At 43.6% G+C, this 26248-nt stretch overlaps 1 long non-coding RNA gene across 2 annotated transcripts; it reads left to right on the top strand.

The window, feature by feature from the left end:
• LOC140249647 (uncharacterized) lies at window positions 1-5567 on the top strand. Of its 2 annotated transcripts, none has more exons than XR_011903053.1 (4): window positions 1-113; window positions 390-584; window positions 974-1127; window positions 1945-5567. It is a non-coding gene; the product is annotated as an uncharacterized lncRNA (long non-coding RNA). The 2 variants fall into 2 exon arrangements; XR_011903052.1 differs by having other exon boundaries at window positions 950-1127; window positions 1945-4873.
• The last annotated feature ends 20681 nt before the right edge of the window (window positions 5568-26248 follow it).

The following is a 26248-nucleotide window of genomic DNA, read 5'->3' as shown; positions in this document are numbered from 1 at the left end:
CCGGCCAGGCCCGCCCCGTCGGGAGGACGGGAGGGAGGGAGGCAGGGCGGGGGCCGCCCACCCGGGAGCCGGAAAAAAGTCTCGGCCGAAGGTGCCGGGATCCGCGAGGAGAGGTAAGGAGGCTCCCGGCCTTGGGAGGGGGCGACCTCGGACTGTACCCCTGTGCCCGGCAGTACCGAGGGCAGTGGAGGCGGCCGGCAGGGAGCGGGGAGAATGGGCGCCGGGGGGGCCGGAGCCGCGGTGCCGGCGGCACTTCGCCCGGTGCCCCTGTGGAGCGCCGCTGGGCCGGGGCAGGGACGCGCAGCACTCGGGTGCAGGTGGCTCTGTGCGTCTGGGGCGGCACGGTGCTGGAAGAGAAGCCAGCGGCAGCCCTGTTTCCCTCCGTGCAGGCAGTGATAGCGGCGGCACGCCGGACGCAGGCTCTTCACGTGGCTGTCGCTGCAGTGTCGCCCTTCTCACGCCCGCGGTACCGTCAGCGGGAGTCGTGCTGTCGTTGGGACGCAACCGAAGCGGAGTGGCCGCGGGAAGGGCCGAGGCGGCTCCGGGGGACTCGGGACGCATTCCCCACAGTGGCCCCTTTGATGGTATCTGAGCAAAAATATCAACCAAACCAAACAAAAACAAATAAGGACGGGGACCGCTCGGTGGAAAACGATGCGCAGCGGGAACAGCCCGCGGCGACCGGCCGCATTGCCCCTGCTCTCCGCTGGGGCTGCGGCTGCCGCAGAGGGTCGTGCGGCGCTCCCGGGACGGGGCGGGGGGCGGGCGCTGCCATCAGTCACCCCGCAGCGCGGCACGGTGCCCGCTGTCGGGGCTCCGCACGGGCATCTGCGGATCAAACGTCAGTGCCGCTACAGCTGTGTGATGCGTGCTCACTCAGGACACCGTTCTGGCTGCCTTACGATTTCTCTCTCTCTCCCTTTCTCTCTTTTTTTCTCGCGGGGCACAGTTCTGCCGTGCTTTTCTCTTACAGAAACCCGAGCTGTCCCGTGCGTACTTCCCTGAGCCAGGCTGATGGCAGGGCTGTGCGTCGTGGAGCCGGCTGCGAAATCCTCCCGACAGCCCTGCTGGGGTCTCTCCTCCTGGAAACTCCCAACGCTAAGAGGGCCCTGCTGCACCCAGCTTAGGCAGGTTCACTTCGTTCTCTTTTCCTTCTTTCCTTCTTTCCTTCTTTCCTTCTTTCCTTCTTTCCTTCTTTCCTTCTTTCCTTCTTTCCTTCTTTCCTTCTTTCCTTCTTTCCTTCTTTCCTTCTTTCCTTCTTTCCTTCTTTCCTTCTTTCCTTCCTTTTTATTCTTCTTTTTCTCTCCTCTTTCATTCTTTCCCTCCTTTTTTCCTTTCTTTTATTCTTTTTTTTTATCTATTTTTTCTTTTTTTCCCCCCTTTTTTTATTTTGTTCTTTTTCTCCTCTTTCTCTCTCTTTCCCCCCCCCCTTTCTTTGTTTTCCCTTTCCTATCTCCAACCCACTCGTTCCTCGGGGGCCATTTTGGGTTCCCCCGTGCCTCACTCCCTGTCAGTCCCCACCCGTAGCGGCAGCAGGTGCGCGGTGGGAGCTGCAGCCGCTCTCTGCGTTTTCCGTCTTTGCCGGGCGGAGAGAGGTGCTGTGAGGCGCGTTCCTCCACTACAGAAAAGTGGAGCTTCTCTGGGCGTTTGCTTGCAGAGGAATTACCGCTCCTGAGCAAGTGGGGCTCGCATGCTCACTTTAATGTAACCCTCCCCATTCTCTACCGCTTTTCCCCCGCAGGTAACAGCCACAAGGCACTGCTGCCCTCGGAACCGCGGAGCCTCCGAGCGGCCTCAGGGGGGGGAGCGGGGCGGAGACTGCGCACAGGTCCGGCATGTCTCCGAGCCGCTCCCCGCCGGGGGAACGGGGCTCCGCGACGGCTGCTTTATTGTTTTGGTTTTTTTTCTCTCTTTCCCTCCCCCCCCCCATTTTTCCGTCTTCAGAAGTGCGGTGCGAATGAAGGTTGGGATGGGGACGGCTGCCGTGTGACCACGGATCCCGCTGACCGGGAGCGCTTCTAGCGCCCGGCCCCGGGATGCGGCGACGGCACTGGAACGGGTGTAGGGAACCGCCGGGACGTGGAGACATGTCAGCACGGCCCGCGGGGAAGAGACGCTCCTCCGCTCCCAGTCTCCAGCAGATTAATCTGCCTCGTGCCCGAGATTTCGGGATTGCTCTTTTCAGACAGTGGGGGACGTGTAAGGTGCGCTAGTTGGGGCATTTTGTCCCTACAGAGCAGCAGTTCTATCCCGCGGCACTCAAGACTGTTCCGAGCTTCTTTATGGCACTTAATCCTTCAGTTTTAGAGCTGTTTCTTGTATTTTACCATCTCGCTTCTAAACAAACGCATCTCATTTCTTGCACCCTGTGAGCAGCCCCGTGTGAGTAACTGCTCTGCAGCTTTTATTTTCTCTTACTGGGAAACCTTCAGAGCAGTAGAGGAAGACAATCAGCCGTGGCTGACAACAAGGAGGCTGTATTTTCTTCCTGATGGGATCACCGGTAACTGCTGGGGAAAGCTGAAAAACAAGAAAAAATACTGTGTTGTTTTTCTTTTTCTTCCCCACCTGATTTGATTGTAACTAAAAGTTTGAGGTGATTTCTAGCCAAAGTCGCACCGAGGTGGTTCTGACAGATTGAGGAAAGAGCAGAGAACCGAGGAAAGCGTGTGTTGTGAATGTGAGGGAAATAAAGAAGGAGACACGCGGCGTTGCCGGGACTGTGGCTGCGCGGTGGGTGTGCAGCGTTCATCCCGGTTCGCAGCGAGCGACCTGGCAGTGAGCTGCCAGCAGGGCTCCTGCCAGCGGGTCGCAGCGGGGCTGAGCCGTCGGTAGCTGCTGCGGAGCTGCAGCCATGAGCGTGCAGTGATAGAAGTGCGCTGCCCCGGCGGGCTGTGCTCACACCAGCAGATTGTTTGATTTTACTTCAGTTCTGGGAAGTATAAAAATTGCACGGAGGCTTGCTGTAAGCAAACATGATGTCAAGCGGATGATGAGTTAAAAGAAAAAAGAACAATCTATCAAGGAGGGGAGATATAGTCAGTATTTATAGATCCTTTGCAATGGCATCTTTCAGTGGTTATCACTGGAGGTTATCACTGGAGGTTAGCACCTCCGCAGATGTGTTCTCGGTGAAGCCAGCTATTGGGTTTTCCGGCTGCCGACTGAAAGCACAGCTCCACGTGCCCTGCAGTTTGCATTCCCCACCTTTTGGTGCCTACAGAGATCAATGAATGCACTCTCCCGGGTCGAGTGCTGCCTCCTGGCCCCCAGTCAGTAGGTGCTTGTGCAGTCCTCTCGTTAAATGCATGAAATGCTCGAGCTGTCACTGCTTCCTAAGTGATGGGGAAAGGCAAGATGTCCTCTGGCTACGGGCTGCACCGAATGGTGACGGCAAGGATGGTGGGGCCGCACCCCTGGGATGCGGGGGCACAAACCCTGCAGGCGTGAGCCTCGTCCTTCCCTCCTCACACCTTTGCATGTTTCCTCTGTGAGCTCAGACACTCAGACCAATTAATTCCATTAACAAAGGGTGTAAATTAGAAGTGTCTGTGAACTGTATTGAACCTCAATTTGCACGGTCTTATTCACAACAAAAGCAGCTGCAATTTGATTTAAATTAATTCACTTTCAGAATAAAATAACACTGAATAGAATAAAAGCAGCTTTAGTTTTGAATGGTTGTCTGCATAGAATTGTTTGTGGTTTAACTAATCCACTTTAAAAATTAACTCTATTAATTTTCGTGGGGTTTTCCATCTAGGTTAGCTTGCTTTCTGTTTCTCTCAGTCTCCTATCAATAAAATGGAGATAGTAATAGCTTGCTAACATTTAAAATTGCTGTGTTGGATACTCCTGGTAACTGCAGCATTTTGCCTTCCACTCGGTGTGTATGTTCCTCAAAAGCCGGGACTTGATTTTCTACACGTGTGCAGAATTCTTGCCTGGTGGTGTTTTGCAGGCTCTGTAAGCAGCTGTACACGGCCGCACAAGACAGATAGCAGTGGGGAATTAAGGCTCTGCTGCGCGTTTTGAACTCTGACCAAACATCTCCTTGGCTCTGGTTCCGTGTTTTCTTCAAAGCCTGTGGGCCAAGACTTAAGAACTGTCTAACTTTCATCATCTTAATGAACGGCTTCAGTGGTGTTAATGGGAACTAGGACACTTTCTTTATTAATGGAAATCAGGTCACTTAATTACTTAACAAAAATGCGTGGAACCTTGTCTCGCTGTTTTCTGCACTTCATGAATTGTGAGCTTTAATCTGTTACTGAGACAGCTCTGCTAAAATGGACGAAGCTGTAGCAGGTACAAAACTATCTTTTTATAGTGGAAAGACATTGTGAAAATGAAGACGCTAGCATAACTTTCCTATTGGAAGTCACTGCAATTTAAGTCTTTGCAGTGATGTAGCATGGTTTGACTAATTTGTGGTACGTAAGTACTGAAGGGCCGGATGAACACATCAGCACATCTTCTGTCAAAAATGGGAACACTGAGAGGTTGTTATTCTTTTAAATCAAAGCTTAGTGGGTTTTGGACTAGAGGGATTCTTTTATTTCTTCCCATCCCTCCCACCCATCCTACTGTCTGCTTCAACGTTTTCCTTTCTTTCTTGAGTGGTTTCACTCCAAGTGGGACTTCTTTTGTGCCTTTCGGTTGCCAAAAAAACTGGAGAATTGTCATTATTGAATTTTGCTGTTGGTTGTTCCTTTAAAATAAAAACCAAGCTGTTTTCCAGAGAGTTAGGAAGGAACCAGTTCTCGGGAAGTGCTAAGGGAACAGTAGTAGCTTTAGCTGAGTTTCTCTACACGACAGAAAAGTATGAATCATCTTCAGGTTTCCAATCTAGCTGTTAATAATAAAGCACATCGCTCTAAAAACGCCCCTGTGTATATATGTATATACATACGACAAAAATAAGCAACACTAGTTATTCTGGCAAGATCTGTGGTATTTTATTTCACTTCCTCAGTAGTCATTGTTGGCACCTGGAAGTGACTGTAAAAATACAGATCCCTGTAAAGCTGGGTAAATAAAGGCACATGCTCCACTCCTGCTTGCCAGTAGAAGAAACTATGACATTGGACAAAACTATTAATGCAAATATTTTCTCTATCTCTGCCATAAAAAATGCAGGGGCAAAATAAATCCTTGGTAAAGTCCGTTCCCAAAGTAAGCAGGCATAAATACAGTGCAGAGCCAGAGACTTCTACCACCACAGAATTTGGTTAAGGATCTTAAGACAAAGAAGTAACCTATTTTTCCATGAACTCAAAGTTACAAATGCTGGCATGAATGTGTGTTCATGAAGAGAACAGCCATCTTAAACAGCAGAAAGTTCACTTTTGTCCATTAGTCTTTTTCAGAGGGAAAGAAACTGCTGTTGTCTTGGTTGTCCTCAGCACTGTGTATTAGAACTGCCTGCTCTGAAGCAGGACTTTTCTCTGATCCTATAGTTAACATTGCATTTCATCCTGCTGAGCTTAACTGAGAAATCTTGTGTTGACTGAATATGGCTTTTGCTTGAATAAAGAAATTGAAGAGCTCTCTGGGAGAGCTGGGCCTAATTCCAGTTTTTTTCTCAATTCTAAAATAAAAGGATGCTGTCAAGGTATTTGTGCTTTATAGCGGCAAACATGTTTCTCTCCTTCAAAATCTTATATTGCCTTGGCAGCAGTTTAGTTTAACATCTTTTCTGATAGATTTTATTCAGTATACTTTTTCTATTTATGCAGGACTGAAAATAAACGTGTCCTTTATATTAGAGGAAAAGAGATAAGGCTTTCTTTTTGGGAGGAAAGCATGCTCTCACTGGGGTTCTGAGGACACGTCAGTCTAATTGTTGGTGACTTTAAAACTGCTCTTTGTGGTGCAAGAGATGAAAAATTCTGTGTAGACTGTAGGCTTTCCAAAACGCTAACTGCTTTCTTTTGCTTGGTGAGTTGTTTCTTCGTGTGTTTTATATCCATGGCAGATGTTAACCAAGGGACGTGAAATTCCTGCCAGAGAACACACTGCTTTTGGTGCTCACAGGGCTGCTGGTGCTCACCTTTGACAGAGGCTGAGGTTCTGTGCTGGGACCTGGGTCACTCCAGCTGTGGGGCTGGAGTCCCTCAGAGCCCTGCTGCCTGTCAGCACTCCTGCTGCCACCACGCTGCTGAGGCCTGGTGCTGGGGGTGTCATAGACACTCTATTCCACATTTCCTCTGTTGCTTTGTTTGTCACCACAGAATGCACTTTTACTGAAAATTTTTAGTTTCCTTTTTGAAGGTTTTTTTTTTTTTTTTTTTTTTTTTTTTTTTTTTTTTTTTTTTTTTTTTTTTCCTTTCTCTTTCTTCCAAACCATCGCTCCTCTGTGGAAAACTGGCTTCCCTGGCTGCAGGCCATGCTCCTCAGCCTTTTTTCCTGCTTTTGATTGTCCCGTAGTTTTTTGCTACTCTTGGAGGGGCACAATCTGACTTCACTCTCTTCTCTCTTTCTGCACCCATCTCTGAGTCAGGCCAGAGGACATCCTATGGACAGCAGTTCACACAACTTGCTTTCAAGCAATAACTTCTCCTCAGCCATGCAGGGGTCTTTCACATCTTGTTTTGGTAGGCTCTTGCACTTCCCGCATTACCTCTCTGGTCTTTGGCCTTTACACAGTCAGTCAGTCTTTTCTTCCCCCTCTCTAAAGTTTTTGTCTCACCTTCTTCCTCGGAGGTGGCTGACAACATCACTGCTTCCAGAGTTGATACAGGTGTCCTCTCTGTCTTCTTGTTTGCATAGTCAGGAAGACTGCATCCTAGTGTGGCTAACAAGTCTTCCTACCAGAGCGATGAATACTTTGACTCTCCTGCTAGATAGACAAGATTTTGTGGAGGCTTCACTCTGGCTTCCCATGCACACTCTCCTGTCTCAACTGGGCTGTTCATCTCACCTGTCTGGTTAACAGCTCTGACCACATCACTGCCAGCTCCCTCATTGCCTCCCAAAACACCCTGTCTTCCCTCCCAGCCCTCCCCTTCCCTCATCCTTGCCTTCAGTCTTACTACAGTCTCTACTCCCTTCTCCCTCTGGTCCACTAAAGCTGGATGTATCTGCCCTCCCTCTCTCCCTGCTAGTGCATCTCCTGTAATATCTTCATATTTTTGGGGGGCCTAACTGCAGGCACTGCAAACCTGGGTATTTACTAGATATGCCCATATCCATAAGCTCCCCAAAATTTCACCTCATCCTTAGACCTCCTTGTGGCTGAGACCCCCACATTGAGGTACTTAACAAGTGCTTTTATTGCAAAGTGACCTTTCAGAGTAGCAGTACTTGGACTTGATCAGGCATCCACCTCAGTAGGTGACTCAGGTTGACACAATTAGTGGGAATGTTTTGCTCCTGATAGGAGAATTCCAAGCACCAGCTGCAGCCCTGATGTCTGTCAGGGAGGAAAGAGGTGAGAGGGATGAGCTCCAGAGATCTTCCTTTCTCAGGTGGGGATGAAGAGAGTGAGCAGAAGTAGAACATTTCCTACATGGACTCTTTGGTGAGGAAATGGTCTGACAAACTTTCCTGCTCTGAGAGGCCCAATAGTAGTAACAAGGACAAAGAAAAATCTTGCTGCTATTCACTCTGGAGATGGGATTATCTCTCAAACTAGGTGCAGTGCCAATCTGAAGTAAGTCAGTGTTCTATGGGTACAAACCACTCAGATGCCCCCTTTGCAAAGACAGGTACCCAGCAGGGCTCAGTTGCTCAGGGCATGGTTCCATCCAGTGTGCTGCTCTTCCTGTGGTTTCAAAACTGCTGGAGCACATGTGCTTCATGTGTTCACCTAGAGTAGCCCACCTGAAGATCATTACTTTTGTTGTTAACAGACCTATGCTTCATTTGTTCAACATCAGAAAATAAAACAGCATAAATTATTTGGATGTAATGTCTTATTTTCAGCTGGGATTGAATTGTTTTCTTCAGAGTGTCTGGTATGATGCTATGTTTTGATTCTAGGAAAAAAACAATGTTGATATCTCACTGATGTTTACAGCTGCTGCTAAGCAGTGTTATACAGACCCAGGGCCATTCTCAGGGAAGGACCCAAGGAGGTGAAAGGAAACAGAATTAGGACAGCTGACTTAAACTGGCTAAAGGGATATTCTGTACCATATGACATCAAGGAGAAGGAGTTACGAAGGGGGAGGAGTTAGTTAATCTTTGGCCTCCAGGCTTCCACTGCTGCTTGGGGGGCTAGCTGAGCAAGGGTGGTGAGAAATTACTTGTGCATCACTTGTTATATACATTCATATGTATATGTACACATACACACATATAGATATATCACCTATACACACTCAATTTTCTTTATCCTTCTCTCTATCTTAGTAAATAGTTGTAGCTCAATCCATGAATTCTACTTCTTTGTTAGTGATTCTCTTCCCCATATAACTGGGAAGAGTGGGAGTGAGCAAATGACTCATGGTGGTGCTGAGCCATCTGCCAGGTTAAACCACAACACTTCGATTTTCAGCATCACTCTTCTGAATAGACGTTCTCCAGGAATCTTAACTTTCTACTAGCTAAAGTGATTTCAGAAGAGAAAAACAGCTTACAGACCAGATACAAAGAGGAAGTACAAGTAGTGAGTTACAATCAGAATTAAAAATGACAGAGCTGGTTGGGCCATTTATTTCTTTTGTATTGATCTTAAATGGTAAGTCTCTACAGACTACTGTAGAGATGCTAAACAGAACATGTAAGATTATTTAAAATTTAGAAGGTCTGTAATAGCAATGAGGACATGAGCACGACAGAAGGGAACCTTGAAAGGTCAGAAAGCAGATTAAATGTGGAAACAATGCAGACTGGTTCATCTGGTAAAACACTGACCAAGGCATGAAGTGAAACATGGGAAGTGGGAGCACATTCTGGCAAACAGATGACTATGATGTATTTCTCATGCAGAGAACCTATGAAGTGGCTGATGTAGCTCAGCTGATCAAATGTACCTTGGGGCAGGCCTGCACAGATACCACAGGAGTACCACAGAGACCTGCAGTCTCTACTACATCAAGAAGAAAGACAGTGCAGATTGCCTTTCACTATGTGTTTCATATTGTTCTCCCTTTCTCCTTAAAATCACAGTTTGTTTTTTGTTTGTTTGTTTTTAATTTAAAGTGTGATTTTTTTTTACAGGGATCAGATTCAAAATGGGAGATATTTTGATGTGATAACTCTGTAGAAAGAAAGTGGAATTTCACTTCTGTGAGCAGTTGTAAAACAAAGGGGATGTGCCCCCATACTATTTTATTACCTGCTTCTTGGTTTTCCCTTCCCAGTGGGCATGAAGAGCATTTGCTTTCACATGTGTGCCCATACAGATTCAGAATCTGTAGCTGAGGGAGGATTTAAGCCCTTCAAAATCACTGGGAGAACCTGCTGAGTTAATTTGTAGTGTAGCCAGTTTTGCAGTTCGGGGTTGGCTGGACTTCTGATGTTTTGCTGGGGTTTCATGGTTACTGGCAAAATGACCGAAGAAGTATTTCACAGAGTCATCTAAAGGAGAAAAGAAAACATCCTAACAGAAGATATTCCAGCAGATGACTAACTTTTAAAAATCCGTTTTGAAATGTGTGTATATAACTCTACACTGTACACCAAATTGTAGCAGAGAACACGCTTCTGATTTCTCTTTTCCTACATCAGTAAGTATATTGTCCAATGAAGATATGTTCAAATATATTTTGTAAGAGATACTTTAAGCCTAAGAGCATAAGGAGTGACAAACACTTGTTCTCAAAAAATGGTGTAACAGATTTGATGCTGTTTCATATAGTTCAGTGTCTGACTAGTCCATGTAATGTCTCATTCAAAGCTCTATGATGTTTTACTAATAGGATTCTTTTCATTGAGTTCTGTAGAAGTACACCTGTATAACCTTGTTATTAGTCATTTCATTAGTCATTAATTAATACATAGTGTTTAAAATCTGCATCTTGTTAACATACAACAGGACAACTTTTGAATATAACAGCAATTTATGTTGAAATATTTTGCTTGTATTTTTTAAGAGTGAGAGCACACTTCCTAGACTCAAAATACTCAGACTTAGTGGCTCCCACATTAAAAAAAAAAAAAAAAAAAAGAAAGAAAGAAGAAAAAAAAAGAATAAAATTATTCAAATGGCAAAGCTGCAAAACTACACTTCAAAGGGTGAAACTTTTGCAAAGTGATCCAGTAATAATAAATGTAAATTTTGCAACGACCACTTGGTGTCATCTAGTCAGAGCTAGTTTGTTAGCTTCTTGTTCTAGGCTTGGTTTTAGTGTTAAGAAAATGGCATTTAATCTTAATTGTCTGAGACTTCAGGGCCCAGCGTTAGCTCCTATTCTCCCTAGGTGAGATCCTCAGAGGTGATATTGCAGAGTCATTGGAAGACCACCAACCCTAACAGTTGCAGTCTCTTAGAAAGGCTGCTTTTTTTTTTTTTTTTTGCCCTGATGTACAGTTATTTTGCTGCCAGCACCACTAGTGAGCAGAAAAGGTGACTACATCTTGCTCAGTCTATCTGAGGTCAAAAGCTGGGATTCAGTATGTGGTAGACAGAACTATCAGGTGGCAACAGAGGAACCCTAAGGAGCTCCCGTGAAAATGTGGCGTCAGCTCAGGGCAGCTCCACTCACTCAGCTGCATGAGCAGGCAACTGCTTTGCCAGTTTGCCAGTGAAAGGAAAACACTCAGCCCTTGAATGAGACAAACAACTCCAGGTCTCCTGGGGGGAAGCACATTTTTCAAGAACTCCTTGTGAGGTGAAACACTCGGAATATTTTTTCCTTTGTGAAGGGCCTCTTCTGTTCTACTCCCCAGTTGGGCGACCCTGCTGAGAGTTACACCCAGCAAATGGGTAATTGCTTGGAACTTGGAACTGAGGATCGGAAAATCTTTTTGTGTTTAAATCTGTACCTAATCAAACATCTACTCGTTCTGTGAGGAGAGAGCATAGAGCAGAGCAGGAGAATATTTCATGTTGGTAGAAATGAAGGATAAGGTTTTGATTTGATGGCTTTGCTGCCACTTGCACTCAGTTTACCAGGAGACTTGTGTAGGGGGATGATGCTTTTGAAAGGTTTTTAGTTGTTTCATGTATCAGTTTGCTGTATTAAATATTTATGAGGATTACCTTTGCTGCTTATGGCCTCAAGAATCTGATTGTGTTTGGTGCTGTTTACCACAAAAAGTATGCTACTAGGAGCATGATGGAACAGTGAAAAAACAGGGGAGTAAATAAGGACAATTAGTAAAATGCAACAAATAAGTAGTTGGTTACATACCAAAAAAGAAAATAGTCATACCTTGTCAGCACTGTGATGATCTAGTTAATCAAAGATCAGAGTATTGCAAATTGATGTTGACAGACTGGAGGGAATTCACATAAAAGAACTCAAACCACTGTTGGACTTTAAGGACTGGTTTATGGGAAAGATTAAAACAGCTAGATAATGCTTGTCTGTCTAGGTACTTGCATAACAGTAATGAATGTGATGCATTGTGCTGCGCGGTGAAGGACTTGGTGGAAGCCGAGGGAATCCAGTAACCACATACAAGTTGTAGGCTGCAAGCATGAAGAAAGGAAAAAAAGTGGATGAGGATTGCTGAAGGAGCACAAGTGCTAAGATGAAAAGGAGGGAAGCTCATGCCAAACACTAGGAAATATTACCTCCTGTGAGAACTGTTAGTCTGTGGTCAGAAGTTATACAAAACCCCTCAGTTGAGTCACTTAAACTGAATTGTAAAAAACACTCTAGAAAATATGCTGTACTGGCACAGGGTGAGCCTAGATCGGGAACAGCCAGTCTACCCCCTGGTTTCCTTTTTCCCAAGGGCCACTTAGAGCCAGCATGGTAGATATTACTTGACTTAGCAAAAAGCAGAATACATATGGCTGGAGGCAAAGATAGATAATTCAGTGCATGGATTTTGTGCATTGTGAGAGCTCAATGGTTGCTCTGTGTGCATGCAGTAGCCCCGTGGGCATGGCACGTGGCATAGACAGGCAGGAACTATGCTTGATAGAAGCTTTGTATCAACTCCAATGTGATCTACACTGTATCGCTGTTCAGCCTGTGTGGAGAGGAGCTGCTAGAAGACATAATGAAGCCAGAGGACTGCTCAGCCACTTCTGTTAGTCATGTTCATGTTTCATGATGAGTTGTGTCTGTGCAAGGGAAGAGAGAGGTGGGAGGCTGGCCAAGACATGGCCCCTCACTGCTCTGATGCGTATCATCTCTCTCTCTTGCCACCACAAATTTCCCACAATTTTTGATCAAGGAGAAAAACAGTTGTCACTGTGAGCACTTAATGTTTCCTTCCTTTCCCGTACTGATAAGGCAGGAGGGGATTTGGGGAGAAGTTCTACAGCAGCTGGAGAGTCTGGAAAAAAAGAATCGTTGCTCTGTTGGGAGCCTCAGGACAAAGGTGCAAGGTAAAAAATATTATCTGCTATGTGGAAGATGCTAGGTCTACTTACTCACCCTGCTGAGGTCAGGGGGTTGCTTGGTGATGCTCAGCTGTACCCATCATGTACACTCCATTGCTCCCATTTGCTTCTCCAGGGAACTCCTCCCTGTGGCTTTACCCCACCACAGTGTAGACCTGGCCAAGGAAATTTAAGAATAGTTTCTATAATAAATGCCGTCTTTATTGTGAGGGAAAATGTTATTAAGATTCAATCCTCAATCCATATTTGTTGGAGAATTTTATTTTTCATTTCATTTACAAAGGCCACCTCAGAGTATGCTTTGAAGGGAATGAGCATGGGTACTCATTTCCCGATAGTAGTTATTGCTCCATCACAGCAAAATGACCCCGAGGGCATAAATAATTAATTCTTTAAGCACTTCATGGGTTTCAATGTGTTTTTTATTCACAGTACTCCTTTGAGCTGCAGAAATGCTTTATCTGATTGAAGATGTTATTTGTATTGTTCAGATGGGCATGGGATGGGCTAAGCCTGGTCTGAAGTGAAGAGTGGAGGGACTGCAGTTGTCCTGGGGAGAGAAAGGGGAGAAGGAGAGGGTAAACCTGAGGAAGAGAGATAGAGGGGATCTGTGCTTTCTGCTCATGCTAGTGGGTGCTCTCCTGGTGAAAAAATAGGAGGATTCCACCAGCAGCAGCTGGTCAAGTAAGGTCAGGCAGCAAACTCAGGTTCTCAAGCCTGTGCCACCAGTGGAGCAGACCACATGGCTGCTATTGACAGCTGTTGACATCTAATCCCAGTCCTGTGCTAAGCCAGACCTTTGAAAAAATAGCCAGATGATTTATCTCTTTCTTTCAAAAGCCACCTAGAAATGCACTGCTTGTTTATTCCGTGTCTCAAAAAATGTGATGGATATGAACTGATTCTGTGACTTCATGATCTTTTGGGATGACAATAAGAAAGAAAAAAAGAGTGGATTTGCTGTTTCTTAATAATCTTTTCATGTCCAGTACCCTGAAAAAGACCTGCTGCCAGCCCCTGACATCCAGATGTGGAGGCGGAAAGATACAACCTCATGCCCAGGGAATGCAGCCTTCTCCAAGTATTTAGAGAATGATTCTGATATTTTTACTTACAATACTTAATACTTCTCACATACTTAGATTCTTGGGCATTCTGACCTAGTGCCTGTTCATGTGATGCATTACAGCAGGGGAAGCCAGACTCAGCTGGAGACTTTCTGTTCATACAAGTGTGTGGGTTACAAAACAGCAGGGTGCTCCTCAAAGGATGTCCTCCAACAGGGCCTTTGGTCTCCGTACCTGAAGCATGTTAAATTTTGGCTGAATTGCAAAACGTCTTCCTTTCTCTGTCAGTCTTAAAGTCCTGGTGGCAGAAAGTGGCTACTCATAAACTGCTACATGCTTTACAATCTGTTTGATAAAGCATCTTTAGCAGAATAAGATAGGTACTCTTTTCTGCAGGAAAAATGGAGTAAAAGTTCCAGTGAATAAAATGCAAGTTGTTTTCAACACTCTCCTCCTGGACTCCTGCTGTTGAGTGACTGCAAAATTCAGAGAGATTATTTTGGCAGTTCCAAAAATCTGTCACACAGATCTGAGTTTGTTTTTTTTTTTTCCTTGTATTTGTCAATGTGTGACTAAGCACAAGTATTACAGGAAGCATGGAAATGTCTGGGCTTTAAAGAATGGCTGTGGAAAAAGACCTCCTACTGATTAACAACTGCTATTTAATAAAATAATTTTCTGTTGTCCAAATTGCTGATTGTTCCACTGAGGGTTACATTCTGACCAGAAGGGATCCCACCAGTCCCATGTCATCGGCCTGGGCACTTTGTGAAGAGTCTTTTCTGCAGCCATTTCCTGCTTCAAAACAATGAAGGATGGGAGATACCCATCGTTACTCCCTATGGTGCGAGGATGTGTTCATCCCAGTCTCTAGGGTGGCATTAAAACCTGAGCAGAAGGAGTCAGAATAGTCTCACTGAGGTACGAGGAAGCATCTTTGTTGGAAGATGCAAACCTTTGTTTGATTAGGAAGGCCCAGCTAGAAGGGAAAACCAGAAAGAATGTGTCTCACTAGAGCACTGAGAGTCATTGTGGGTGTGCTGGGAGGAATTTCCCTCTTCTGCAGTTCTCTTTCTATGGCAGGCCCAGCTGGCTGCTTGCAAGCTGCTCTCATGCTTCCTTCAGTAGGGCTTGCACTCACACTGCTCACTGCGCTTTAAACTCCTGGCACTTGGACTGTTTTGTGGTAGTATCACATGGTGCCAAATCAATTTCTCACGCATGCAATCAGTTATACCTGTTTCATTTTAAGCTCTCTCCTGCTGTGCTTCAATGCTTGGGTCTTACTCACTGTCTTGTGAGGTGCTTGCAGAGTGCTGCTGGATGGTCTTCTGCAGGTGATGTGCACAATGCTACAGGCAAACGCTGCAACTTAAAGCACGGCCATGTTCATGGCTGGTCTGGAATGCTCTTTGCCACGTGTTTCCTCTTCCATTATTTTTGGGATAATACTCAGCTTCAGCTTTCCATGCAATTGTGCATTCTTAGTCTACATGTGGCTGCAAACAGCAAATTGATGATACCACCGCATTTTTGTTGGTTTTTTTTTTTCACATGCAGCCAGCAGTTGCCAGGAAGTGTTGCTTATTGACATTAATCATTACTCTGTTGATAGCCCTGGGCATGCTGCTGTAATTGACCAGAACCAAATCCAGTAATTGTATCATGGAAAATATACATCACATTTATTTCACATCTGAATTACAGTAATCTGAATTCATGGTAAAATTCTCATTGACTACGTCAGAAGCAGGAGGAGAGCCTTTGTTGCTAGCACAGATGTAGCTGAGCTGTTAAGCACAGTCTGATGTGCTTAGGCAGGCTGCTGAGTCTACATCAAGAAGTCATAAAATTATCCTTTGGGATCTTATAGCCCAAATTCTATTCAGATAAAAAAAATAGAAGTCTCTGCATAGTGCTTGTAGAACTGTGTTTTCCAATTGTGTTTTCCATTGTTTTCTTTGAGCATTACCCTTCAATAGATGAGACTGCCATGGTCTCTTCAAAGAATATAAATGCTCCAATAAGAATGTGTAAAAGGGCTTTCCAATAAGACAGTTGCAGAAGTATTTCTTTTTTGCCAAATTATCTATAGAAAATCATTAGAATAAACAAACAGCAGCTGAGCAGTAAAGCGGCAAGAAGAAACATGTCTGAGGTTTAATTTGATCACTTCAAGCCTGGGAAACAGAACGAGGAGTTAGTTATTGAACAATATTTGTATCACATCGACTACTGTGCTAATGAATTCAGTTTTTGTTAAATAGCATCAACATGTTAGACATTACACTGGAAAGAAATAAAGGTGAATAGCTAGCCAAAGTAGTCAATTGATTTTCTTTCTATGACGAACATGATATCTATGATGTTTGTTAAACAAAACAGTTCTTAAAGAGATAAGGTTTGAGAATACATTAAGTTGCTGTGAACAGCAGGGACCAGAGGTGACAGAAAAGATTTGATATCAAAATTTGACTGCAGATATTCCTTTTGGCCATTTCTTAGTGTCTTCCCTTTCTGAGCTTACTTACTAAGGCAGACAGCCTCTTTATAATGATAAGGGAACAGAGAGGTTGTGGCACGCAGTTACCTTACCTTCAAAAATACTTCCACTTTGGAGATCTTCAAAATTCTCTGATTCTTTCATATTTTCCTCTTTCTTTTAAGTCATTGTGGTACTGAACAACATTAAAAAGCTAAACCCAGAGTGTATCCTTTTTGTTTCAGTTCTCCAGTAATAGAAATACTGCAGTCAACCAAAACCTCAAAAGCTACAAATTTAAGTTGACTGCTGCATCTTATTCGGCCACATACTACTTCAGTTTGGAGAGCACACACATTTTAACAGTGATTCTCAGTTTTCAAACCTAATTGTTTGTAGCCAGAAAGAAATGGTTGAGACATTTCTGTTTTTCTCTAACTTGATCCACATGGGATCTCCTTAGAAAAACTTGTTGCTGTGAATCAGGCAAACCCTTAGGTGATCTGTTGCCTCAGAACTTCTGAGCCCAGGTTGAATGTACTGTCCAGTCATGTTATTTCCTTATAGAAAACTGTTCACCTTTGTCAATGAAATCAAATCACAGTGAAGTTCTAATTCATCCTACCATGACATTATCCACAACTTTCTGCTCTGTATAGACCTGCACTTTAAAGAACTGGTGAAAAAATTCACAGACCTGCTGCATTCCCTGCATCCACTCTTTCCTAGAAAATGGCTGTCAGGTCAGCTAGTTATGTCTCAAGGGGAAAAACTGGAAGACCAAAGCTATTGAGGTTGAATTTCATATTGCTGTACCTCCAGAAAGGTTTGAGTTACATTAATGATGATTTTGTGGTTGAATTTCTTGGCCAGGTTTGTAAGGGCAACAAGTGAAGGACTTCCTGGTGATGAGATGCTCACCTAACTGGCTGGACTTCCACATTTTCCTCTTAGTATTCAGCAAACCAGTTTAAAAATCACCTTTTTCCATGCACATGCTTGTCCCCAGCTGCTTTTCCAAGTGCAAAAACTTTACAAGAAAAAAAAAATGAAGACCCATAAGAATGCATACTCCGATTTTACTTTATGGAGGAGAAATCTTTTTCTACGCTGGCATTAATCTCCTGAAGGTGAACAAAGAGGGAGACATGCCTAGAAACGCACAAAGGAGCTGGGTTAATTAAGAGAGCTCCCACTGCCCCCCTTCATGAAAGCTGTTATGCTTTTGAAACCCTGGAGATGGTTTCACTGTGAATTTGTGAGGTTAGGAATACAGCTGGGATGCTGAGACTGTGGGCTGGGTGGTATGTATAGAATGTGTTTGATCAGTTTCCCCAGTTGTATTAGAAAGAGATGGCATAAAAGAAATGGGGTGGAAATAAGCAGAAAGGATGAGCAGCTCCCTCTGGGATGAGTCTGAACCGATTTAGATTGCGGGAAATCATTTTTTGTGTTGAATGTATTTTCCTAGAGATTTCAGTGGGAAGGTTTTTTTTTCTGGTGTGTATCAATGTCACAGAAAATATTTGTTAGTCTTCAGAAGCACATGACTCAAACACTGACATTCATTTTGCCAGACATTAACAAAGCAAGCTTTAGTCCAGCTTTCTGTGTAATGGCATTCAAATAATATACCAATCTCACCTCTCCCTCATTATTTTGCACAATTAATGTTAGCCAGTTTTCAGTAATTTTCACTATTCAAAAAAATACTTTTCTTGCCTGAAACGCACCTACTGTGGGTGTACTTGAACACTACTACCACTGGTCTAAATGCATGTAATTGCAGCATGTTGGACTAACAACATGGGTGATGGAAAACATGGTGCTGCTCCTTATAAGTCACTGAAAGGGAACAGTGAATCTTCATTGCACCCTGTTAAATCTACCAAAATTAAGGCTGTCCAGGAGATCATAACACTTTCATTAAAAGGAGGTACTTATGGCTCTGAGTCTTTTAAGTCGTATTTGGAGGCAAAAGCATCTTCAGTTCTCAGTGAGAAGAGTATGGAGAACGATGCTGATATGCATCAGAATCGTTGCGTCTCCTCTTCCCTGGTGAGCTGGGCTCTGATCATCTGATTCCTGTACCAGCAAGGAGGGATTTCCTTTGACAAAAGGACCGTGGATAAACTTGGCAGAAAGTAAGGAGGATTAATAATAACAGATGTTGTAGTGTTTCTCTGTGTTTACAAGACCACTCTGTACTCTGTGTATTATTTGAATTATATATAAATGATTGATTCTCATTTAATTAATATAAGATGAAATAAACAGCTCAAAGCTTCCTAAAGATGCAAATAAAGAACTCAGTGTCTGTTTGAGAAACTCTGTGATTGGATCTGACTCCAGTCATTAAAAAAAGGTCCTCAATTAAATGGAGACCTATAACTTTTGTCATGGAAATCGCTACTTAGCTCTCTTTGCTTCCTATGTAAATATGGAGGTTGCACTGAAATTATATTGGGAAAGTAATACCAGTTAAGAAAAGTTAAGGTATCAGAATTAAAGGGAAAATAATTTTAAAGTTTGTTTGATTGCTATATTCAGTCATTATGTGCACAGATATCACACTCACAGGCTCTCATCCCAGTGTGGTATTTCAACCACTCAGGTATCTGCTGGGAAAACAACACGATGACCTGTAAGCAGTCCAGGAGCCTCCTGGAGTCCATTGACAACAACTTTCTGGTTCAGATATTGGACAGACCCACCAGAAACATTGTTGCTGGACCTGCTGCTCGCCAGCATGGAAGAGATCATAAAAGAAGTTAAGACTGGAGGCAGTCTGGGCTGCAGTGACTAAAGTCTGGTCTACTTCATGATCTCGAAGAACATGGGCTTAGCAAAGAATGGAGTCAGGACCTTGAACTTCAGGAGAGCAAGCTTCAGGCTGTTTAATGAACTGTTTGATGAGACACCCTGGGAAACTGAAAGGATGCCTTTCTGAGAGCACAAGAGCTCTCCACCCTACAGAATAAGCAATCAGACAGACAAAGCATGACAAACCAGCATGACTGTGCAAGGATCTCCCGGTCAGGCTGAAGGAAAAAAGTGGAGAAGTATAAGCAGTGGAAGCAGGGAGAGATGGTCTGGGAAGAAAATAAGGATATTATCTGTATGTGTGGGGATGAAGCCAGGAAGGCCAAGAAGCAGGTGGAATTGAACCTGACAAGGGACATGAAAAACTACAAGGATTCTTTAAATACACAGGGCAGAAGAGACAGGCAAAGGAGAATGTACCCCCTCTGACATATGTAAAAGGAATGCGGGCAAGGCCAAGTGCAAGGTGTTGCACTTGGGTGGACACAATCCTAGGTATGAGTACAGACTGGGAAAATAACTCATTGAGAGCAGCTCTGCAGAGAAAGACTTTTGAGCTCCGATGGGTGAAAAGCTGGACATGAGTCAGCAGTGTGCTCTTGCAGCCTAGAATGGCAATAGTATCCTGGGCTGCATCAAAAGAGGGTGGCCAGCATGATGAGGGAGGTGATTGTTCTCCTCTACACTGCCCTTGTGAGGCCCCATCTGGGGTAGTGTGTCCAAGTCTGTGACCCCTCAGTACAGGAAAGTTATGGAGTTGTTGGAGCAGGTCCAGAGGAGAAGGAAAAAGATGATCAGAGGGCTGAAAACCCTCTCCTATGAAGAAAGGTTGAAGGAGCTGGGCTTATTCAGATTGGAGAAGGGAAGGCTCCAGGAAGACCTCACTGTGGCCTTCCGGTACTTGAAGGAAGATAAAAAGCAGGAGGGGGACCACCTTTTTACATGGTCTAACACTGATAGAAGGGGGAATGGTTTTAAACTAAAAGAGGAGAGATTCAGATTAAATGTCAATAGACTCTCTTGTTTCCCAGAGAGGTGTTGGATGCCCCATTTCTGGAAGTGACCAAGGCCAAGTTGAATGGGGCCCTGGGCAGTCTGATCTAGTGGGGCACTGCCCATGGCAGCAGGGTTTGTGCTAAATGATCTCCTTCAACCTAAGCCATTCTATGATTCTATGTGTGCTTAAACATTTTTCAGTGTCTCTTCCCTTTGGCTTTTATTCAGCAAGCAAGCCTTTAACAGCCAGAAGATTAAATCCCTGGTTGAAATAGAGCGGTCACAGTTATATTGTAGTTTAGCTCAAAATGATACATATTTGCTTGTATTACTGTTGTGCAAAACTTCATGAAGACTTTGTGACACAAACAAAGGACTGGGAGTCCTGCCTAAGCTGCTCAAAGAGAAGTTCCCCATGTACACTGCATGAAGAGCATCTTTGTTCAGAAGCAGCTGTAGATCTATAGGTATCTGATGATTCACTGAGTGATTTCCGGTGATCCTGGAAACCTGAGTTTCCTGGTGCAGTGGCAGTAGCACTGACACATCTGACAAAAGAAAAGGGCTAGCTTTGCTTGTTATGCCCCTAGGGGACATCGCGTTCTCCCTCAGTGTCAAGGAAGAAACTGTCTGTCATCCTCTGAATGTAGGTTTCTTTCTGCTTTCCCATGTGATGAGGCCTGATGGACAGCACTGCGGCAAGTCACATCCACCACAAATAAAGTTGGTTGAGTTTGCCATTTTCATGGAGCGTTTACTCATTTCATCCTAAACTGTGATAGAAAGTTGAGTCTTGCTGAGACAATGCAGTTTGCAGATCCACTGAGAGAGCTGGCTAGGCCAACCCAGAGCTCTTAACACATTTTTAGTCTGAATGCTTCACAAAACACAGAATGGAGAAAGGAAAAAAGGCAGCAGACAGCTTGCTTGCAAGTAACCAGCACTCTTGGAAGCAGATAGTCAGTTTTCAGGGATTGAAAGTGGATAGACCCTTCCACCTGCCCAGATTTACTGGGTGCACATGAACACAGCATCATCTTGACCACCTTGTTCATAGCCAGGCTGATTAAAAGGCCTCTGAGGGGGCAGGAAAACAGTGTGACACATATTCAGATCATGCACGCTTATTCCCATTGTCATTATTCCTGAGTTTGGAGCCACACTGTGAGTCCCTCCAGGCTGTAATGCCATGTGTTCACATGTCCATGCAGGACTTCCTGAAAATAGGGCTAGGGCTTGAGGCAGGTGCTCAGCAGATGGCAATGGGCATTTCTAGTCCGCAGCAATGCCACTGAGCTTGCCCAGGTTTGGCACTGAAATTATTACTTAAAGCATTAACCAGTAAAGGGCTTTATAAGGGAGACTGGCTTGGCACTCAAGCCGCTGGATGAGTGCCACATCCACATCCTTCTGTGTGCCATGTCACAGAACTAGCAGCTGAGGCAGTCTGTGGAGGAGTTCCAACACCAAGGTTTTGGACAGGCCAGTACTCAAAACCACCTTGAGAAGGCTGTAAAACACCAAATCAGTGGTACAAAAATAACAGCCAGCCAAATTGCAGTACTCAGATGTGCTCCATGGCATTGCCTGTCTCACAGACATGGCCTAGGTGAGCCATTCCTGAAGATGGGAGAGCCTGTCTACCAAAGCCACCCATTTGTTGTCCTCCCCATCCTGAAACCATTCTGCCACCATTTACAGAACTGCGTTTTCCCTACAATGCTGAGAATCTGTGAGCTGCCTTTGTGTGAAAAAGTTTTAAGTCAGATGAATACTAAGGAATGTGGAAGCTGAGAAAAATTTGAGTCATAAGGGACTGTATTATATGCATGAGACTCCTTGTCTGACTTAGAAAGAAATACTGTGAATACTTTTTGATCTGGGATAGCTTTAAAAGGTTGTGCTTTTTTCTTCCTTAGTGTTTACTCCCTAGGTGAATAGGGCAGTGTGTCTCCCTGGCCGTGGAAGCAGCATGGAGGTGAAACTCTGCTGGCAGATTTTAGGGTCTGTTGAATCACTTCTCTGAGCTTTGCAGGAATCTGAGACACAATTGTGGTATTTTGGAGTAAACATTTTAAACAGGAGAAGCAATTTTCGGTAAACCATGGGGAGGATGGGAGAGAAGCTTTGCCGTTGGAAGAGGAAGCTGGAAATAAAGGCTTTTGTTTCTTCCTGCCTGGAGAGGTCACCCAGTGTCTCTGAACTTCCAGTTACCTCCTATAAAAAATATTACAGCTGTTAATGCACACCATTGTAGTGCCCAAGCACACAACAAGACGAACTGAATGGCAGAGCTGGTCATTGTTGTTCTTCTGGAAAGAAGAAAAAACGAAGCAGAATAAAATGAGTGCAAATTGTAAAGTCTTTTCACTCTATTTTGAATTGCTGTAATAAAAAGGGCCAACACATAACAGCCACATGGAGAGTAACACAGGCATGACAAGGTATCCTTGTGTCTGGGGAAGCAGAGCTCATTGCCCCCTGGTCAGCCATACTCTGGTGCCTGCAGAGAAGCTGGCTGTACCATGGCGTTTGCTGACAGATATCTGCATTTAACTTGGAACACAGACTGATAAGACTGCCTGGTAAGAGAGCTCTGTAGAAAAAAAGCAGTTTGAATATCAGGTTTGTATCATAAGATATATGTACAAAGATCTCAAATTAACATTATGAGTGGTGCCTTATTTTTACATTTCCTAAATTTTAAGTGCCTGACTTTGCACCTTATTAATATCCATAGGGGTTTTTCTTCCTTTATGTTTTGTTATTGTTACGAGAAACTCTGACCACGCTTCAAGTTCTACAAGCAGTCCCAAAGAAACCTGCAGGTTATTGGGAAATATATTAATTTGTTCCAGATCTCACTTCACTTATCACCACTGGTTTTGGAAAGCAGCAACTTTAAAGCAGGGTTGCAAATTGTTTCAGCATGTTAAAACCCACAGTGGTGTGTAAGTTCATCCGTGTATGCCATGTGTCTTAAACAGAGATGTGCATTTTATGTCAAACATTCAAAATGACCACTTAAGAACATGGGATTTTATTTAAATTTTGGCTGCCCGGTAAGTGTTTGACTGCATTTCCACTAAATAATAATGACATCAAGAGCTTTGTTGAATTAACCACAAGACCAGTATGTATTTCCTATGGCTTTCTCAGGGGACGTCCAGTACACTAATCCTGCCAAAAGGCAACGTGAAAATATTGCAGGGACTCAGTGTGCGTGGAGTAAGGCCATAGATGACAAATGACCACCAGGCACAAGTGTCCAGCATAGACCTGTGTAACTTGGTATTATTGCTGCTATTCTGGAATGTGAAATAAATACAAACCAGTTTGATGTCAGTCCCTCTGAAGTGGGCTGACCACCAGGATATGTTGACAGCGATGCTTTGCTGATGCTGGGAACTTCACAGCACATCTGTTTTCCTATCTCTTTTATACCATTGGGTTTCAATACTGAAAATCGCTGCCCCAGGCTGTGTACACAAGCAAACATTGGCTCCCTTTTTGTGGGTATATGCGTTAGTCTGTCTTTGCTTAAAGATCCAACTAGAAGTGACTGTTTTATTTCCAGTACCTACTGATGAAAGGTTTCAGGGAGCTGATCTGGTGACAGAAATAATGTCAGGTGAAATAGGTATAACACAAAAAAGCATATACTCCAGTAAAGAGTTACAGTGAATTTCTTACAAGAAAAATAAATAGATGAAGTGTGGAGCTCAAAAAAAATTATGAATGGAAGAAGGGTCTGGCTTTTCTATGTTGTTGGCTGCAGGTATGTATACAAATGTATCTGTAAGAGTACATACAAATATGGCTACAAACCTATACAAACAGGTAGGCTATTGCATTGTACCTGCTTAGTATATCAGTTAGCTTCTTAGGATTCAGTTTTTGGCAGATTCTTTTATGGGCATATGTCTTTTATCTTTGTAGTAACCACTAAAGTTCAACTAAGTTCTGTGGTATTACTTAAAACTGAAATGACAGTGCTTCCAACAAGTCATTCCTTCAGCATAGTAAGAAACATTTTTCAGTGGTACAGCAACAAAACTGTGGTGAATTCCTAGCTGAAAAAAATGGAAAAGTCACGTCTGGCACTTAAGTAGCAGCATTTTAAAATATGGCTTTGGCAGGCAAAGAAGCAGGTTGTCACGGTGATGTTGCTGAGAGTGTGCTTTTTGGCACAAGAGCATTCTGGATGTTGTATGCTCTATAGTAACATGGCCATTAAAAAAAACCCTGACGGTCACTCTTGAGGAAGAACATTCTTTTCTATCATGTACAAATTGTAATATATCAGAAAAACAACAACCCTTTAGCAAAGCATTTTGCAGCCACAGATTGCCTGGATACCACCACAGCTGATACTAAAAGAGGTAAATACTACTATGGTGACAGTTTCTGGTTCCATTGCTGATGTGTAGAGAAAAAGATCTGTATACCCAATTGATTCCATGTGATATGATATTCACTGGTAGCAAGGTGTGTTCATTCCTAAGGTCTTTGGCAGATGCACTTCACTAAAAGCCTAAGATTAAAAAAAATAAACAAACAAAAAAACCTGTGAATTTTGTTTTACATATTGCTTAGTTTGGACATGAAATATCCAGTTTTCAGAAAGTGAACTTCAAGTAAAAAAGCACATTTTTACTGACTAGTGACTGATTCTTGTATTTGCCCACTAGATGGCTGTAATTGTTGAAGGTAAGTATCTTAGACTCTTGCAAGGGGCTTCAAATAACATCTATTTTCCATTCACCTCTGAGTTCTTGGCCTCACTTCTTTTACTTAGAGATCATCAAAAAATTTGGAGGCAGTAGAGGGATGGAATTTCTCAAATCAAAGGCTCAAAATCTACCTTGATATTTCATCCTTGACAAGGAGGAATTTGCAAAAATGGTTCCAGTCATAGTCTAGTGAGTAATTATGCCAACCAGGAACTTATGAACCAAACTTGCAGACTACAAGGAATAGAGAAAAGATTTATCAATAAATAAACCATACTAAATATTAAGGGAAAAAAAGGGAGGGGGAGGGGGAAGTGAGAATTTCCAAAGTCAAATCCCTTACTAAACAAACAAACAAACAAAAAAGAGATTACAACAAATAACAACAGCTAAAGTAAGTTACGTCAAGGAAGAGAAAAAGCATAAGTGTACCTTCCGTGTCATAATGGTTTTACAGGGTTTAAAGAAAATCCATGTACTGTGTTAAAGATAAACAACACTTTTGCCTCAGCTTTCATTAGTGATGATGACAAAAATCATCAGGTGCTGCCTCTGAGGTAAAAAGCAGGAAAGTAAATGACAGTAGTAGGCACATTATCATGTGTGAGATGGAAATAAGACGGATGTGTTGCTTAAACGAGATACGGTAAAAATATAAACATGTAAGCTTATAAACATGTAACTGTGCTGGACCAAAAGACCATCTCACTATGCTTCCCACTCAGGACTGGTTTCCAAGCCTACTGCAATTTGTGGCCCAGAGGTTTCCACAACCAAAGTTAAGGGTGGAGAAGGTCATAGTCTTCACTTGCTTCCTCTTTCAAGTTCCCAGTCTGTTTCTAACTTCAATCATACAACAACATCTCAGGAAAAGAAGGCCCAGAGGTTGTCTGCAGCTTAATTGAAGAATATCTCCTTTTGTTTGCTTTGAACATGTCTCCTGCTTCTTAGGTTAAAAGAGACAGTGGGGAACATGTGAACATGTGTTCCTTGTGCCCCCTCCATGAGCTCCAGTTTGAGCATTGGACAATCTCCATTTGTCACACCAGCCAGGAAAATGTATTTCAGGCACTAAGGTCTTTTAGCAGAGCTCAGGGCTGAGAAAGATACATAATAATTAAGGAAATGAAGGTGAATAGAAAAGAGGACAAAACATTGCCTTTGTTACATAAGCAATCCAGACATGAAGTCTCTTTGAGAAGAATAAGTGAACTTCTTGTCAAAGGAAGTGCAGTATGCCCAATATTCTTAGTGTGTAGTGAAATATTCAATACTGTGCCTCTTGAGAAATAGTCAGGTTGGAGAAAGGGGGTAATATGAGATCCATCAGCTACACGTAATAGGGGATGGACAATATGCCATGCTGAAAGGAAGCCTCCAGGCAGGAAGGCTTCCTTGAGACCCTGTCTTGGTACTGCTGACAGCTAGTGTGTTTGTTTCATGAGCTTAGCATAGAAAGAAGGAATCAACTGTAGAAAACCATCACTGGTAAACAAAAAGAATAGAGATGAAGATCAGATAATCACATTAAGAGTTGCTGACTTTCAAAATATCTGCAACAGAGAAGGGGTTCAATGAAATAGATTTGCCCACAGAAGTTATGGATTCCACATGCTCAGAGGTGTTCAAGGCCAGGTTGGATGGGGCCCTGGACAGCCTGATCTGGTGTCTGATGCAATGA

The sequence above is a fragment of the Excalfactoria chinensis genome, chromosome 3, assembly GCF_039878825.1.
Source record: "Excalfactoria chinensis isolate bCotChi1 chromosome 3, bCotChi1.hap2, whole genome shotgun sequence".
Classification (NCBI taxonomy): domain Eukaryota; kingdom Metazoa; phylum Chordata; class Aves; order Galliformes; family Phasianidae; genus Excalfactoria; species Excalfactoria chinensis.
Note: the sequence above shows the minus strand (reverse complement) of the source record. Positions and strands in the feature narration are given on the sequence as shown.